The sequence below is a fragment of the Dermacentor albipictus genome, chromosome 8, assembly GCF_038994185.2.
Source record: "Dermacentor albipictus isolate Rhodes 1998 colony chromosome 8, USDA_Dalb.pri_finalv2, whole genome shotgun sequence".
Lineage (NCBI taxonomy): Eukaryota > Metazoa > Arthropoda > Arachnida > Ixodida > Ixodidae > Dermacentor > Dermacentor albipictus.
Genome location: NC_091828.1, coordinates 24,308,466 through 24,327,564, shown reverse-complemented (window position 1 = coordinate 24,327,564; position 19,099 = coordinate 24,308,466). Strand labels below are relative to the sequence as shown.

At 45.2% G+C, this 19,099-nt stretch overlaps 1 long non-coding RNA gene across 1 annotated transcript in view; it reads left to right on the top strand.

Annotated features, from left to right (window-relative positions):
* Positions 1-18,588, top strand: part of LOC135912158 (uncharacterized) — a 42,448-nt gene extending 23,860 nt beyond the window's left edge. The window contains exon 2 of the long non-coding RNA XR_010567568.1: positions 18,315-18,588. This is a non-coding gene — a long non-coding RNA (uncharacterized lncRNA). The remainder of the gene's footprint in view (positions 1-18,314) is intronic.
* The last annotated feature ends 511 nt before the right edge of the window (positions 18,589-19,099 follow it).

The following is a 19,099-nucleotide window of genomic DNA, read 5'->3' as shown; positions in this document are numbered from 1 at the left end:
ACGCTAATCTTCTGCCCCTGGAGCTTATCTCCGAACTTCCTCAGAGATGATGGTGGGCATTAAAATCTCCAGTCACCACCAAAGGCTCCGGAGTCACTGTCATGATTTGCCGTAGCCGCTCGGAGTCTTGCCTACTTGAGGGCGAAATGTAGGCTCCGACTGCTGTGAAAGTGAGCTTGCCTTTCTTCACTATAAGACTTCTAGGGTGGCGGACGTGAAACACCCATACCTGATCAGTCGGACGTTAGCTGATAGGGGCTCGCAGATGACGATGATGGGGAACGTGTTCATGAACACTAATAATCGAAAGTCCGACATGCTTGACTTAAATCCTGTGGTGTTCCACAGAAATATCGACGCTTTCCGAACCACTTGAAACGACGGCTTCTGTAGAGCCCTGATTTCAACCAAGAGCTCCAAGTACTGGACTCAAAGGGTCCAGCCCCTGCAGCGTGCTTTGAGCAGACGAAGATTTCATGTTGTTAAGTATAACGCGTATGGCATACATGAGTGAACGCAGAATGTTTATGACCTGGAGATCATGAGGCAGCGTAGCTTCAACAGTTGCCGAAGCCGTCGAGGTCGTAGCGTTTTGAGGTAACTTAGCAGGGTGTTGTGCCCTCGGTAGCTCAGGTCATTCTTCAGGACGGGCGAGCCTGTCCGCTTTGTTTGCTTTCCTCGCATCTGTCTTGGTAATACTATTCGTTGATGCGACAATCTTTCTGACGGAAGATGGCGTGCAAATATCTGCAGCTGCAGTATTTCGCGAACCTTTTCGTTGTCAATGCGGACGTCGCCGAACAGCGGCAGCAGCCTCTCGATGCGTTGAAGTGTATCACAGCATTAGATTGAGGATCACGAATCCCTTCCGCACCCGCGGGCAATCCTATGGTGAGGCCATGTGAGGACCACTGCAGTTAGGGCACTTTAGAACATCTGTCCTGCAGGCGTCTTCTAAATGGGACTCAGAGTACCGCGGGCACACCACGTTGTTCATGCAGGCACCCTTTACGTGGCCATTCTTGCAACGCTTGAAACACTGGAGGGGCTTCGGTAGGAATGGTCGTACTGGATGGTGGACATGTCCTACTTTGACGTGGGAAAGAAGGTTGGATACTTCAACGAAAATATTCTTACAGCACGTGTTTCCTAATCTAAAAATTCTCGTAATGAAAGTGCCTTCTGTAGTTGGTTTGATCAGTATTTGCAAGTCGCCATTCGGTATGACAGCGTCGACGTCATAAATGACGCCCTCAAACCCGCCGTTGTTGCTCAGTGGCTATGGTGTTGGGCTGCTGAGCACGAGGTCGCGGGATCGAATCCCGGCCACGGCGGCCGCATTTCGATGGGGGCGAAATGCGAAAACACCCGTGTGCTTAGATTTAGGTGCACGTTAAAGAACCCCAGGTGGTCAAAATTTCCGGAGTCCTCCACTACGGCGTGTCTCATAATCAGAAAGTGGTTTTGGCACGTAAAACCCCAAATATTATTATTATTAAATGACGCCCGCACTACAGTCGCCACCTGTAGGGATTATATCGCAACTTTACATTGTCGATCTCAGTTATATTACGTAGGCCTTGTAGGGCGCTGCGATGTAACGCGTCAACTCCCTGGACATTTCTGCGCGAGTTTATTCTTCCATATTTAATCTCATTTGGTGCAATTTCCTCGAGCAACAAAGAGAGAACCTGCCTGTTTAGGAGCCGCAAATTGGACGCAGGGTCCACGGCCATCAAGAGCACAGTGTGCGGCCAGCGCTGCGGTGTGCTCGTCATGGTAAAAGCACTCACCAACGAAGATGCCTGCAGCAGTCTTCTTTTTACTGATCTACTCATCACGACTTTGAAGTCCTCGTCCGATGAGTCGTAGCTGTCTGAGCATAACTCAGCGGCCTGACTGTCTGTATAGCTTGACGCACTTACACGTTTCCTGGACGTTATCTGTCCTTACGTCTGCACACTAAGAAGGTACTCGGAGATATCTTCATCCGTTGCCACAATGAGGGAGTGGCAGCTCACAGAAATGCAGAGAAATAAAGCGAAAACGCAGGGACAAAAGTACAACAGCGAAAGGGGTCTCTTTCTTCTCTCATCCATATGAAACGTCATACAGCTTGCGGAATAAATGGGTGACACGACAGACGAGCTTTCCGCACTCGACGAAACAAATTTCTCCATGTTCTCTCCCACGCAAAACACCAGACAAGCGTGGAAAAAATTGTGAAATTCTCAAATGTGCTTACGTGTGCAATACCGTGCCTACAGAAGATACATAATTTTCGCTAAGAGAAAAACGTTACGAATAGTGGCACATGCAAAAAATCGACAATTCACAGCCACCAAAAGCCACCCCAAGCCACGCCAGAGCTTGCAAGCATGCAGCGGAAAAATTACCTATAAACGCGTCCTAGCACGCGAGGAGACAAGGAGTATGACATGCGCTCTGCGTAGCGTCAATACGCGCACGTTTCGCATTGCACTTGCACATTATTACACCAAGTGGAATGCCATGTAGCAGATGCGCATGTAGCGGTAGAAAGCCCTTAAAGAATGTATGAGGAAGAAAAGCAAGTTTAACAAGATGTATACAAGACTGCTAGAAAAATATACATTGCGTACTTGATTACATCAATGTGGGTCGTTTGTGGACAAGAGAAGCTGTTAGTGCGGGAATCCCATGAAAGTGGAAGATTTGCGGAGTTGATTCTTTTGAGAGGAAGGCTTTGTCTTCACGGCCTGTACTTGTCTCGCCAGAATTATGCAGAGAATGCATTCTATGGTGTGGTGCCAGCAACCGTAGTCAAGGTGTCGTCTCTGCCCAAATTAACGAAAGCGGTGAAGAGCATCCTATGCTGCAAAGAATATGAAAACTGAGACCGCGAGAAGAGGAACTGCGAGACAGAGTGTTTCTGCCCAGAAAATGTGCAGTGAAAAAGCTTGTATACCATATTCAAGGCATCAAATTTACGGCCGAGAGCGACCATTTCCCTCTTGCATGGCTGACGCAAATGTTGGAAAGAAATGGGAGACTGATGCGATGGTCGCATTTGGCCGGAATAAGAATGCAGATTGGATGGGCTGGCGCAGCGAGCTAAGAGTATTATTTTAGGAACATGCTTTGCACAAATCGCTATCGATGTTATTGAGATAGGCAACCTACTGGTCTTTCCGAAGGCGAGCACGACTAGAATTGGGATAGACAGAAAGAGGGGTAGAACATTGTAAAGCTATACGGCGATCATAACCTCTGATAGGCGTGTCGCTCAGGCACGCCGATGAGTGTGTGTGTGTGTGAGTGTGTGTGTGTGTGTGTGTGTGTGTGTGTGTGTGTGTGTGTGTGTGCGTGTGTGTGTGCGCGCGCCTTTGTATTCCCAGTGAGATGGACCCAATGAAGCGAGCTGCCGTGTCACATCAGTTACCACTTCTAGAACCATCTACGAAGCCACGACCGAACATCGATGGTTCGGGCAACCCGATTTTTGGTCACCTTCAGGTTGAATCTGGTGACGTCGGAGGTGTTTGTTATGGCTCAACACCAAAAAGGCGTTAATTAGACGTTTGCCATGAGGCAAACCCCACCCATCTATTCGCGCCTATCCACCCAGACGCTAACACAGTGTGGACACAGACGGCTGACGGGTCCAAAACAGACCACTACCCCTACCTGACGACCTCAACTAATGATGAAAAGGACCAACATTAAATGCTACGCAAGAGCGATGACAGCCTTGGATTCGCAGTTATTCAGACGTTTGCCATGAGACAAACCATCACCCATCCATTAGTCCTTATCCAGACCTCACCGCAGCGTGGACACCGACTGCTTACTGGTCCACGAAAGGCCACACCCCCACCACTACCTGACAGCCTGAACATTATTGAGGAAGGAGGCCAACACCAAATGCTGCCGAAGAACCACGGCGGCCTTGCATTCGCAGGTTCATATTCATACTATCGGGCTTCGAAGGTTGGCATACATGGCGTTGCGATAGCATGGGCACGGTATCGCAATGGATTTGACGGTTGTAATTTGCTGCTCGACAATCTTCAGATTCCTTAGTTGACACGCCTAGGGAAGGCGGAGGTATTAAAAGCCGATATTTTTCGTGCAATGGTACAAGGAGTCCTGAAGTGAACTCGGACGTTTAACTGGCTCCCGCGTGGAGTAGGCTTCTGTAACTAGAGCCATGTAACTTAGCCGATAAAGCCCTTTTCCTTCATTCCTACTACAGGACCTATTCGTGTTCGTCGATGGCCTTGGCTGATACCTTGCCCTAACGCTACTCTAAGCAGCAGTACCATGTTGTTAGGAAGTTCTCAAATGGTATTAAGAAACCTTTAATGACGATGAATGTATCCCGCTCCAGCTCTTTTTGTTCATTTATGGCGTTAGCGTCGCAAACAAACAGAGGAGCCGCAGTGGCGAAGGGCTTTGAAATAATTTGAAGCAGCTCGTCGTCTTTTCCATGCAACCAAATAAAGGTGCGATGTGTTTCGTGTTGCGTACGCATCTAAACGTGACCTCCGTGCCTGGAAATTGAACAACTTACTTCGAAGATGATTTGTGAGGCGGTTGACCATTTATTTTTGCTAGGAACGTCTATACTGCCGATAAGGTAGAGCCACTCACTGAAGATTTGTCGTATCAATACTCGTGCGGCTCCCGTGTGGTGACTGATACTCCTAGATTGCGCACCATGCGCCCAGAGAGCATCGGCGAGTGTTCGGGACTCCTAGGAAAGGTGCCAAACCATGGCGGCTTATTCTTTCAAAACAGCATTCGCTCTTCTAAGCTAGGAAAGGACAGATGATTCATTGCTGCAAGCGAAGTAGTGATTGCAAACAAAACTCGTTACTATGGGCAAAAAACCGTGCCGCACAAGCAAAAAAGCTATAGATGCACGCTGAACGCATACAAAAGCACAGAATACCCTCCCATTAATGCAAGAAAGCATGTAAGTATTTATTGCTTATAGTTCGCTTATACCGGTGGTCAGGTGGGAGAAAGTTAGGAGCGTTGTTTCATTGGTAGCGCTCATTCTATAACGCGAATTCGAAGGGAAAAAAATATGGGGATTTACGTGCCAAAACGACTTTCTGATTATGAGGCACGCCGTAGTTGAGGACTCCGGGAGTATTGACCACCTGGGGTTCTTTAACGTGCACCTAAATTAAAGTACACGGGCTTTTTCGCATTTCGCCCCCGTCGAAATGCGCCCGCCGTGGCCCGGACTCGATCCCGCGACCTCCGTGCTCCGCAGGCCAACACCATAACCACCAGCAAGGTGCGATGTTACAGCGTTGAATGTTGCGACCATTATTACAAACGTCATTGTTTTTTGTTGATGTGACATGTATGCATGTGGACTTGTCGACAAGTATGCTTTAAATTGTGTAAAACTAAACAAGGCCTCGATATCCCCAGACAATGAGTGTCTGCGCGTTCGCTACTTTTCTAACGCTGAAAACGTGGACACCTGGTGCTTGGAGCGCTAAAAGGAAAGCAGTAGGTATCCTTCTTTACTTGTTTGCGAGTCTACCTCTCAAAAATTTATATCCTAATATTTTCGTTTTGAGAGCATATGCGTGCTTTATATTTCATGTGATCTATATACCTCAAAAAAGTTCTTGTCGACATTCTTTATGAAGTCGCAGTCTCCGCCCTCCGTAGTAGGAGTCTAATTTATATTTCACTGTCCACTGTTTGCCGTTCTTCCTGCTCATTTCTCTCGCAGGAGTTTTTCTTAAAGCTTTGTGGATTTTACCGCTACAAAACTATGGCATTTACCATCCGTGTTCACAATTCATATAGGATCATGTCTCATCAAATTTGCCACGGCTTTCATTTGTCTTTATTTGTCGGTGTTTTCGAGTCCGCAGCGAAGCTGGAAGCCTAACGCATTCTTTATGCAGATAAATGTGCGCAAGTAAGAAGTGTCAGTAATAGGGTGAGCTATCAAAATGTACGAAGGCGTGGAAAACTGATTAACGCATGGTGCGCGCGATTTTGACTGAGGTGCATTTGCTGCTTCTCTAATGCTGTGTAATTTTCTAAAAGTTGTCGGAAACTACGGATGTGAACCTGCAGTTTCACGTCGAAAAACACTTTGCAGAAGTAACAAGGATGCTACATGGGCTTTGAGGTTCGCAGGCTGCATTTTAGTGCTTGGTTTGTACCCTGTCTAGACAAGTTAGCTTAGACAAATCGCATACAGGGGAATGGCAACGCACCACGTGCAAATAACGCATTCGCAGCCAATCTCAGAATATACAATTTTTTATCCTGTGTGCTTGGGCTACTCGTTAAAACGCTGTTGTGGCAATGGCATAGATTGCACTTCTGATTAATACTAGCCCTTTAAATGAGAGTATGCCAAACCCTGCCCAAAGAAAGTAGCCAGAAGTGCCGTCACACTCACAGTGTTTTGAAGCTTGAGGTAAGGATAAGGAAGGTGCAAAAGCAAACGTATAAGCGCGTAGGCAATTTTGGCTTCCTCAAGTATTTCTCGGGAGTGTTGATCACTGTACATGCCTTGGAAGTTAATATATTAGTAATTTTGATGAAAACACTATTCCATCTATGCAAGTGCTGCTTGCACAGGTCGGTCATAAGTGAATATCAAACCACGAAGTTACAAATATTTTTCTCAGGTATCTAATAGAGAGTGAGTACAAGTTAAGGCGAATTATTATACGTAAGCCACGGTCACAGATTAGGCTTGTTGGCTTAGCACGATCGAAGATATAACAGTATGACTTGGGACAAGGAAAACGCTGGCAAGGTCTAGCCGCTCCAACTGCTGGTCTCGTAAATGGGTATTTCAGTGTATTACAGTAGCTAAAGTAAGGCATATGAACTTGGAAAGTTAAAAAAAATGGTGGAAGTGCTACTATTCGTGTACTAATATTAATTACGGTTTTGCTCTTTCTTGTCCACTGCTTCACCGTTTAAGTTTACACGTTCTGTTTAAAATGTTTTCAGAACACCTGTCGAAAAATGTGGCCATTATGAAGCATTGATTATATGTGCTGCTTTGAAGCGTGCTTCTGCCATATTGCTGCAGCTTTAAGAGTTTTAGAGCGAAGTCAGGCAAGCCTGCGCCCTTAGTCACGTACCTAAGGGAATTTCGCAAGCTTGTCAAAAGAAATGAAAAAAAAAAGAATGAATGATGAGATTTATGATAAAGGCACTGCCTAACGACAGCACGTCGAGCATCAGCGTTAATGTTATCTGTTTTCAATTGATACTCATAAATACTTGCGTAATATGAGTAACCGAAATAAATATAGGCGTATCTCTCAGGGGGCCACTTGCCGCCCCCCGCCCTACACTCTGAAAACCGGAGGGGGGAGGGGATAAAGTATGTCATTCGCTTCCTCCCAGCCTACTTTTGAAGGCGGGCACTGGCACTTTCGACTACACGCTAGAAAGTCCAATAAAGCTACAGCTGAAGCTAAATTTTCTTTCTTTGTAGAATGAGCATATACGTAATCCTTTTCTTTACTACGCATACCCCTGCTTGGATGACAGACGATTGTTTTTTATGCCTTCTCGAGACGCCCTGTAACGGAGGACACGTGTTATTGGCCATACATACTCGCGTTGCGGAGAACGACTGGCGCTGGGCAGTTCTCGCCCTAATGAGCTGTCAGCTTGCGAAACTTGCATATCAGGCCCTGTTTTTTGGGACCGGTATATCCGTACTCAGAAACGCGGTTAGCAGGTTACATTTAATCTGCTCGTGTCGGGGAGGTCCGGATGAAGTATTATAATCAGCCACGCCCAACGACTGGTGTACCTTACGGCCTGAAATTGTTGGATTATCAAATTCTGGAGCTTTTTGATTTCTGTCTGTTGCAGCGTTCCAGTCTCAGTAGCTTATCACCATCAGAAATTCTGTCAAATGTCTTACAGGTGTAACTGTCAAATTTTACTAAGTAATCACGCCATATCGTAGATGTCCTCGTGAAAATAACGTTAGTCAAACTCGCAGAGCCATTTCAGTACCAATAGAACGCTTACTTGATAAGACATTTGTCACTTCTGACTGTCGATTTCATTTTCAGGCTGTTTCTAAATAAGAGCTGCACTATTACTTGTTTGCCAGTACGAGCAAACAGTGCGGATATCTCGTATTTTGGGAAAAATGAGGGCCACTATTTGGTTATCTGTACCGAAAATTTGCACTGTGTAGGTTGGTTATGTACTCTGACAACAGTAACTAACTGGTCGCTTTTTCCCTATTTTTATGCATTATACAAATTATTTGTTTGTCTTCTTCCAGTATCATCAATAAAATATGCGGGAAACGTTGCTTATATTTATTACACGTACCAAACAATGTTCCGAGTGATGAGCGATATGCGTTTATTTTGTGTAGCTTCATTATAGCCTTATAGAAAGTTGCTCGTTGAAGCATTTCAGAGTGTCATACTGTAGCACTCTTCCAAGAAGCACGCTAAACAAACTGGTCTATTCTGGGCGAACTTGTGCCCAGAAACTCAATACTGAGCATTCACACAATTTACAAGGAGAGTTAACCGGAGCCTATTCAACAATTAACCGCGTCTCTACACCAAACACACTTTTCACGCACCCCGAAGGCCAGGAGCCTCGCCGCGACTTCTCATTGGACGGGAGACTCGGGCGCTGCCGTGTGCGCGTGCATGGGAGACACTCGCTGCATTGCCATGCGCGAGGCGTTGCTGGCACTCTTCTAATGACGATGCTATGAGTAACGCCCAGGAGCTTTAGCGGTGAGGCGCTTGGAAGGGTACCTCACGAGAGTGCTCGTAACTTGCATGCGCAGAGCTCTCTGCGGCAATACTGCCGCTAATCTAGATGCTTCCTAGACTCCTAAAACAACCCACCAGATACAGGCGTGATATTCCCTGAAAATTTAAGCGCAATGCATTGGGAGACATTCACTTTCCTGTTTTAAACGCATGTGTCACACATAATGATTAAACCCTCGTTTTTTCAGATATTTTCGTAAAATACGTTGTCATTAATTGCGAATCACTTCATAAATATATTGAATCACCCACTCGAATTACATGCACACGTTAATTATTGGGCACAAACATTACAAGTGCAGAAAAGGGTAGTATTCTTTCGCGATTACTACGGAAACGGCCCATATCAAATGTCCTGTCAAAGACGGCAGTGCCTTCACAAAAGCGGTCATGTGAAGCAATAGATTTCACTGAGAAGAGAAACAGGTGTACTTAAAGAAAGGAGAATGTTCACTTTACTGAAAGCATAATGTTCATTGTCTATTCGTTGCGAGCACTGCCTAGAAATGGCAAAAATTAGTCGCGTTCAGAAACGTGTACGCCGTGATTGAAGGGGATATTACGATAATCGTGGTTTGTTTCTCTGGTGTTCTCAGTGAGCTAAACAAGGAATCTTGCTTATATCTAGGGAAGATTAAGGGCATGGTATAGATAAAGTGTAGAGAATGTTCGAAATCGGTGGGTTACATGCGCATTTTCCAGAAGAATACGTATGCAAGTTGTCCACAGCGTTATTAGTCTGTTTTACAAGCTGTGTGAGACTTAGGCGGCTGTGCTGGCATAATTGCAACAACAACGGAGGTCACGTTTTGCGAACATAGAAGTAACTATACGCCAATTGTGCGATGGTAAATACGTCTTGATCAAATAGAGCGTTAAAAAATTGTAAGCAAGTGTTCCAAAGTCTCACGCTACTGCTATTAGCTAGGTTTCCCAATGTCCCATGAGAAGTCTACGCTTAAAACGTTTTTTACTTTGAAGGAATAGGCAGCGTTTTAACTGCAATACGTCATGTAGTGTAATCGTCCTGGCTCATTAAAAGGCGTTACGGATAATTATTAAACTCTCATCTTTTTTCTTCTTACTTTTTCATGCGTGATATATTAGCTTTGCCTAATGGCCTAGGAGGCAGCTGCGTTATTTATAGTGACTTCAAGGACAAGTTAATGGGTGATGTGGAGGTGAACTTCAATATTGATGGGTAATCGGGGCTTACGCAGTAAATTATATATGCACCCTCTTCAGAGTGAGCGTCTATAACGATCCGGAAAGAATTGAGCCCAGTGCCCTGGCAGAACTGTAAAAGCCGCCAAGACCAATTTTGGCGAGAATTGATGATAGACTGTGCAAACTCTCTGTGCGAAGTTAAATGCGGTTGGATTAAACAAAACCTTTGTTAAAAGTTTCTTATTCAAGTGTTAGAGCATGTGATATGGTCGCTATCAGCTGTGCTTCCCAGTGTCCCGACATAGCTGCAGTTTACAAGAGGTTTATATTTTGTGGAAAAAAGGGGTGGGACGGATATGATAACTGCAATATGTGACAAAATGTTTACGTTCTTAGCCTAGTTAGAACCACCGCAAATAAATAATAAGCCGTCGTTCTTTCCCTACTTTGAGGCACCATAACAAGTTCCCCCTTAGTTTAAGCGATGTCCTCGGTGTACTAAACAAGACATTTTGTTTTTATTTGGCGAAAATAAATGGCGCGTTATGGGCAAAGGGTAGTAGGCAAACTGTAAAGATAGCGGACTAATTATCACATTTGTAGTAAGTTATGCATGTAACCTATCCGGAGGTTTATGGATGCGTTTAGCGAACACAGAATTTATCCCGTTGGGCTGGAATAAATTTGAAGTCAACAGATGTCAAATCTAGCGGAAATTAAGTTGAGGGGGGGGGGGGGGCGCTTTATAAAGTAATAAAGTGTTGCATACACCCCTCAACCGTTGTAATGGTGGTTTTCAACAGATTCGTTGGGCCCCTACTGTCGCAGGTCGGGGATGGTGAGTGAATTTTTTTGGGGATATTGCAAATAAATTATGTTGATTTGTACGTCATTGCTCATAACCTCTACAATATTGTTACCTAAAGTAATTGTGCATTTATGCTGTAGATTTAAACATTAAGCACAATTCTTTGTTCAATTATTCAAATTATTTGTAGGAAATGTACATTTTTTATGCGCGCTTTACTGCTGCTATAGTGGGTGGGATCCGGGATCACTGTGGGGACTCGTTGCCTTTTGTCCCTGTATAACCTTGAAATTTCGTATAGTTGCAAAACATAAATGGAAATTCAGATCGTTGTTCGGGCCACCATGGTTCGCCATGCGGGACTGATAAACTGATAAACAGGTATATTTATAGATAAATATAACTGACAGAAGCGTTTCTAGGCTTTTGTATTTGTAGCTGTCTTGAATGTAATGTTAGTGTTGACTTGCCTCATGAGAGAGTCCACTTAACCGCCCAGTACTACTCTCAACCAACGTTTATTGCAGCACAAATGGAACAACTCGGTGGCACTGCTTCACTGCTTTCCAAATGTTTATCTGGGATAAACACTCCAAGTGTACTGGTCATCTTTAACATGCACTCAGGTGTCTGTTTTAAAATATTTAGAGAGGCGCGCAAAATTGAATGTAAAAACCAAGCAGAGGTTGCGATAGAACTAGCGAACTCCAAGAGCACTCGCCTCACCTCTCGGCTTATGGTAGGCTGTGGGAGGTAGGACAAAGAAACTAAGCAAAGGCAATGTTTAGGATGGTTTTTCGGGCTTAGCAATATGTCGAATACTCAGATGCCCAGGGTATTCGTGGGGCAGACTCAAGCTGTACGTGCCGACAGCATGAAGCACGACAGCCATTGCGTTGTGCGGTGAAGGGCTAGTACAGAACTACGCCTCACGTTGTTCTGGGCCCACATTGATATATTCATACCTTAAAGAAAAAGCTAAATTATGTGGTTTTAAGTGCCAAAATCACGATCTGCTTATGAAGCGCGCCGTAGTAGGGGATTTCTAAGATTTGCACCACTTGGGGCTCTTTAACGTGCACGTAACTATAAGTACACGGATGTTTTCGCAATTTGACCCCATCGAAATGCGGCCGCCATAACGAGGATTTGATCTCACGACCTCGTGCTTAGCAGCGTAGCACCATAGCCAATAACCATCCACAGCCGGTGAAATATTCATACCTTGCTTGTAACAGAAGTCCAAATGAGATAACGACTGAAATTGAAGGCCAACAAAGAGCTCCACCCAATTCACTTTGTGTGATATTTTTACCTACAGCACCTAATCACGAAATCAGGGCGAAATTGTATTAAAACAGATATTTTGAGAATTTTAATATTTTTCAGAGGATATATGCAAACTATTGGTGCAGAAAATTTTGCTATAACGTAAAGCTGTAGGATATTTCTGCAATAGTTCTACGATCAACAAATTATCAATAATTTTGTCAGTAATGATGTTTAAGTTGGCAATCGTTTGTCAAAAGCTGGGGCTCTTAAAGGAATCTTTTCTTACAGAAGTAGGAGTAAGTGCCACTAAATATTGAAACCAACCCTTTCTAGTTTCAGCACGCGAAGGTGTAAGGCCATGCACATAAAAAAGAGACTATAATAATTTTCTTTGAGAAACACGCTTCATGCAAATTTTGGAAGCATGTCACGTGAAAATTTTTTTTCATGGATAATAAACTATAATTTTATCAGGAGTAATGTAGTAAAGGTCCATGTTTTTCCACAGGAAATCCTGGGAAGGATTAGGAAGCCGTCAGGGACCATTTCGTGTTAAATAACCCACAAGTGATCTTTTATCTTGGCTCCACAGTTCAAGGGCAACTGCAACGAAATTTTGCGTGGGCTAAATGGACCATAACTAAGTAGCGTATAGTATCAAAATAATTTAGACAAAGCCACAGACTGGTAATTGCCTAATTTTGATATTAGTAGCTAATAAATAGAGCCTGTGCTGTCGACGCGTCCACGCGGCGGCAAAGCCGTAGCGATGCGTGCATGAGGAATATTGAAGAACCGCACACGACTGTTGATCTCCCAGGTGCGCCTAGGCTGCCAGGCGGCCAAGTGTATTGCTCGCTCATAATTTGTGAGTTAACGGGCGTCTTTCTCGGCGTGCGTTTTCCCCGTTGCGCTGGGGATCTGAGCTGTTGCTACAATGCCGATGCATGGCGTGGCCATCGTGTGCTCGAGTACGTACTGAAACGAGCGATGGCTCTGCAGCACACAGCTTCCTGGATCAGCCAACGCGCACAAAGCATCTAAAATAAAGCTTTTTTTCCTGCCATCACCTTTCTCTCTTTGTTGAGAGATCAAAAAAAATTTTGATTTGCTTTGATTTGTGCTGAAGTTGGCGAAACTGCATAAGATGCATTTCAGTAGGACAGTCATTAACCAATCAAGGTCTGCTTGGAAAACGCTTTTTTCGAGATGACTATAAGCACTGTTAGCCGTGATGGCGCACGGAAACAAAAGGTAAGTTGTATTCGAGGGGCGATATTCCCGAGCGATCATTTACTGCAGGGCATCATCTTCATGAAATATCTTGTGTCTAAGCATATCGACGAAAGCTTTTCTGACACAGCGCTAGAAATGAGCAGGAACCTCATGATGCATTTGTCACGAAAGAGAACGCGAGGCGGCGGCCATGGCGTAGATGCGGCGGCAAGCCATGCAGGATCGCAATGCCGCCAGAACGAAATGACGAAATGGGCCAAGCTTTACCGCGGCCGCCAATCCAGCCAAAGAATAGAACAAAATTACGGCCTCTCTATAGCCATGAGCTTACGCGCACTTTTGACACTCTAGCCCGGCCATGTCGAGCCTCAGCTACTTGTCATCTTTTGCTACCAATGGTGGTAGTTGTCTGGTTTGTCGACCAGTTCTGCGTTTCCAACGTGCTAGGCAGCGGCCGCTGAAGTCGGGTACGTCATGTCAGAGACGCTAAGATCGCTAAAATTTTACCCTGCGCTTGAAACGTGTCCCGAAGAAGCGCGGAGATCAGTTGCTGCCGCAGCGCAAGAGAACAAGTGCGCGGGGAACGAGCGCCTCTTTGTCGAAGGCACAAACGCAACGCGCTCAATTCTGTGAACCCGAGCTGTATATAGACCAGCATGTTGTTGGTCAGCCAGCTAGCCCGCCATGCACCCTGTTCCAGCAGCTCCGGCGTGCGATAGAACATGTACTATTCCCGCGCCAGCCACACTAGAGTGTAAAGTGTGCAAGTTTCGCCAATGTAGCCTTACTGTGCCACGCGTGGATCGTGTCTGCGTTAAGGTGGACTACTACGGCGCCTTTACCTTGATGATGATAGTGATATAAAGAAATGAAAGACGCTTGATTCTGCAACCTTGGCCACCCAAAATGCGCTCTTCTTCAAGCGGAGACAGAACGTATCGAGAGGCTGTTGTGGAACGGTGACAACCAGATAGAGAAAAAGGGGTTAGACTTAAAAAATACTTCGCATCAAAAAAAAAGAGACATGGCGCTACAACGGCGTTCGCACAGCGCAAGAAGTACCTAGCGGCGGTGAGGACTTATGGAGTCACCATCTGTTGGAAGCGCCACCCTTGCGTAGTATGAGGGATAACGCGGCGCTCCTCATAGGTTTGGCTGTCGGCGCTCAATAAAAACACCACTCGGGAGACCTCCTGATCATTTCTGCAGGGCTCTCGAAACTACAGAAGTTCTTTACTGTCAAAATATTAATCTTGGGCAAACACAAAGCATGGAATGGTTTATAGGCACTGCTTTTTTACCGAATACGCACAGTGAACGCCCATGGCGTGCAGCCGCCGCAATGGGGTCGCCCCGATCGCTTCTTTGCGTGAAAGGCAGGCAATCAACGAGAGCAAACAATCTGAAAAATGTTCTAATAGTGGGCTGTCTGTATAACCACATGGATGATAACAGCATGAAGCCTCAATGCAGCGATCGGACGAGTTCGCAGTGACTTACTACGCGTCTACATGCGTGTACGCGCACAATGTTTCGCTTTTGCTTTCTCCTACTTACTGTACATCGCAGCCCCGATGCAAAAATCTTCATCATGGAAGCGATTGCTGCACACCCGTGTTGCAGCCAATGACTGCTTGCCTGCTCTAATCGCGATCCGAACTTCTCGTAGCTTCTTTTCCTCTGGGTACGTGTGAAGACTGACACCGAGCTCAGTTGCGTACGTACGGCCCTGCGGCACCGAGCAGTAGCCTAACATGTTCGACGCCTTCAAAAACAGTTACTTCTTATTGTTGTGATTGGAAGTGTTGTCAAGCGGACACCCAAAGCGAGAAAACTACCTCGCCTAATCAGAGCTGCAGCGGAGGTGGGACTTTAACCCCCGTATTCAGAAATGCAACTTAAGTTGAAGCCCATGCTTGACGATCTAAGTGTCACCTATCGTGAACGCACCGAAGGAAACGCAGTAAACGTCTTTGAGCACGTTAACCCCGAGCGTCATTTAAATCAAATCAAGCATAGGCTTCAACTTAAGTTGCAGTTCTAAATACGGAGGTAAACTTTCGTTTTCAGCTTGCTTCGACGCATCCGAGGGAGCCAACGAGGCCGCTGTGTCCACGTGATCCCTCATACCGCATCACGCCACCGGCTGCACCAGCTTTTCCAGTGGAAGAGCTCGCCCCCAGCACTAAATGGCAAACTATAGCCCGATGTAGCGTTAGCACGCGCACACGTTACGTCACGTTGGCTTGAACAACAGCGTCTATATTTCGACCGATGGTTCGATGGCGCCGCCAAGGTAACCGGACGCGGCCAACGCGCTCCGACGCGCCCGGCGTCGAGCGACGCTAAGATGAAGCTCTAGCTCATGTGTTCCTGTCTAAATACATGTAAAAGGAGAATTCATTTTTCTCGCAACCACTGCACCAAATTTGACGGGGTTTGTTGCATTCAAAAAGAAAACCTAATATATTTGAATTTTGCTTTCGAATTTTTGATATAGGTCGTCAATGTCTTACAAAAATCTTCAAAAATAAAAACAGTTTAGAAAACGAAGCTGTTGTGTTTACCACTATGTAACTCAGCAATGAAAAATGATATTACAATTCGGTAAATTGCATTAGATAGTACATCTAAAGCGGACAAACTTTACTTGCTACACATGATTCTAAAAAATGGATTCAGTAATGCGGAAATACAGCTTTTGCAGAACGCTTGTGCGCAACGTAACAAATTAACGTCAGATATAAATTGACATATCAAATTTGTCCGCTTTGAATGACCTAATGGTTGCCTTTTACAGAACCGTGATATCTCTTCCTTATGCAGAGCTATTAATTTGTAAATATCGTGCGCTTATGTTTTTTTATATTTTCCAATTTTTGAAAATTCTTTTCACAAAATTCAGGCCCTAAATCAAAATTCCAATTCCAACAGTCATTAGAATTTAACTTTCTCTCTCAAACGCAACAATCTTTTTTTTTAATCGGTTTAGGGATTATCTTAGAAGTGCGTTCTCGCGTTTTACATGTATTTGAATAGGCCGCATCGGAGTTCGCCCGAGCTAAAACTTCCTTTAACTCTGTGGCTAGCAGACATGCGACACCTCCTCCCTTATACACGAAACGGATTAAGCAAGGGAGGCAGATCACCCTGGTGCTGGCTCTTTATACTCTGCAGAGTACGCAACTTCCGGCGAGTGGTAATGGCGCCACGTATTTCATTTTCGATAAGAAAAACATCAAATTTCGCGAGCGTTTTATGAAGCGCCCCTCGCATTTGAGGCATAAAATTTTCTACAGATGCTAGTGTATGTCTAAATTATTTGAAACGGGGCTCTTTACGCAGTTAATAATTGCGTTTCAGTTGGTCTCTAAGCCAAAATGCTCTCCGAAAACGTTGTAGCAACTCCGGTCGCCTGTAAACGTTTTCTTTTGCAGTCTGCACGATATAATCGCGTAACTTTTATGATGGTGGGTCTGTTTTCTTGAAATAGTAAGGTTTGAAGTATGTTAAAAAATCAAATTATGGGTTACGTTTTACGTGCCAAAACGACTTTCTGATTATGAAGCACGCCGTAGGGGGGAACTCCGGAAATTTGGACCACCAGCGGTTCTTTAACGCGCACGTAAATCTAAGTAGACAGGTGTTATCGCATTCCGTGCCCATCGAAATGCGACTGCCTTGGCCGGGATACGATCCCCCGACCTCTTGCTTAGCAGCTCAACACCATAGCCACGAAGCAACCATGGCGGGTTTGAAACATGTTGCTTTTATTCGTACAGGGGTGCTGTAACGTAAACCTATTCCAAACTTTTCTATTGCAATTCTGCAATCAGCCCTCCGCGATTGGTGAAAACTTTTTTGGACCACCGCCACTTCACCTGGCTGTCACGCGACGTCATGAAAACCGCGATAGCTTCCCATCTGATATGACGCGTACACACTGACCGAACAAATGAAAAGTAGTTATTTCTGATTCGACGCCTGTTCGTCATTAGCCCTTGGCTATTGGTCAAAAGTTCTCGGGCTGCACCCACTTCACCTGCCTCTCACTTGACGTCACAAAACCGCAAAAACTCCGCGCGTCAAAGTGACGTGTACGCGGTAAAGATGCATTAACATGCCGAAAAAAACTGAATTTTCTTTTGAATAGCCGCGGGCTGACCCGTTCCGAAAGAAATAAAAGATAGCTGCCGCCGATCGCTCAGGCATTGGCTACTCGCTCTTGTCGGAGAGCATGAGTTTATTTGCATGTAATAAATCTTTTTGCGTAGCCGTGTAACGCGTTCGAGCATTTTAGGCACGTTTAGGACCTAGTTCTGCCGACTCTTCTTTGTTGAGGATCCGTTTTAGCGTCTTTCTTAAGCTTCCGTTGCATGCCGCCACGATTGTCGACGAGCCGCCGCAAGCTAAGCAAGAGAAAACAGACGAATCGCTGACGCCGGCGCGACGCTCTTCATCCGGTTATCAATTTTCAGTGCAGTGGCTCAGCTTCATCGAATACCTCTCCACTTCAGCGCGCTCCTCGCCTCTCGTTCGTTAATTAGATAAGACAAGCCGCTCAGTGTAGGTAATGTTATTCCTTTCTCAAGCAAAGTGACCTCCTATGAAGCAGGATAGCATTTTATTGGTCTGTTCAGACAAACCTGCGGGTGACCGTCCGATGCTTGCGTTGGCGGTTGCGTGAATTTGACGTCCGGTGATTGGAATAAAACCACATTGGAATAGTTTTACGTTATAGGGCCCCAGTTCTCATAATTATATAGATTTCTAGAAAACACCTAAACATCGCGAAGAACCTTTTTAAATTAGATAATCGTTAGAATATAGGAAGGGGAATTCAAGTCAGAGTGGTTGCGTAGTGCACAACTGTCTGTATTTCAAACGCCTACCATGTTATGGCTTGCGCCGTTACCTACATTGTGCGCCAACACAACTGTATGTTGGATTGTATATTTATGAGGTTTTTCGAAAACTTAAAACTCGTTTGTCGTCTTTAACATTCTTTTCAATCATTTCTCTCGTTGTTACAGTTCATGGTGGACCATGCGGAAGGAAAGAAGAGTTGAAAACTGCCGTGAGCAGTAACTGCGGTGAGGAGAACTGCAAATACCTTCAACGCAAACCGAGGCGCTGCAAGAGGGATTCTAGGAGTGGTTGTTTTTGCAGAAAAGGATATTACCGAGAGGGATCAGGAAGCTCACCGTGTGTCAATGTGACAAAGTGCCGTAGATCGAAGACAACGGTATGACGTTATATGCACAAGGCCGCATTACTAAATAATAAAATGCGTATAGTTGAACCTTCTAGACGGTCGGTGTGGAAAGTATGTTTTGCTGGGAAATACTGATACGAGGAAGAAGCAAGCGTTAGTCTGTTACGTAGGTTAAAGTAACACGGCCAAACGGGACTCTGAACTTCTTTACAGATGGCAACGGCATCCACCTGCTGGTGACACTCAACTTCGTCCTCCTGGTTTCATTATACTAATCTGTTCTTTGCGACCAACACTAGCCCACCGGCAACTGAACACCGTGCCGGAGGAAGCTATGTTGAGATGGTGAGACACTGATAGCGCTGACGCAAGACTCAAAACGAGAAATGGGAACAACGTCCGTTTTTAGTGGAACCAACGATGCATCCGGGTCGGCAGCAGCAATCTCATATGTGACATGGGAAAGTTGTCTTCGGATTCTGTAGGGACCTAAATAATGCGACAAAAGTTTTTTTAGATAGGACAAGACTATGAGACGGCGACTCCAGGACCACGAGGAAATCAGGTAAAAACTTGACGATCCTATGGTGCTTCTCGTAATGG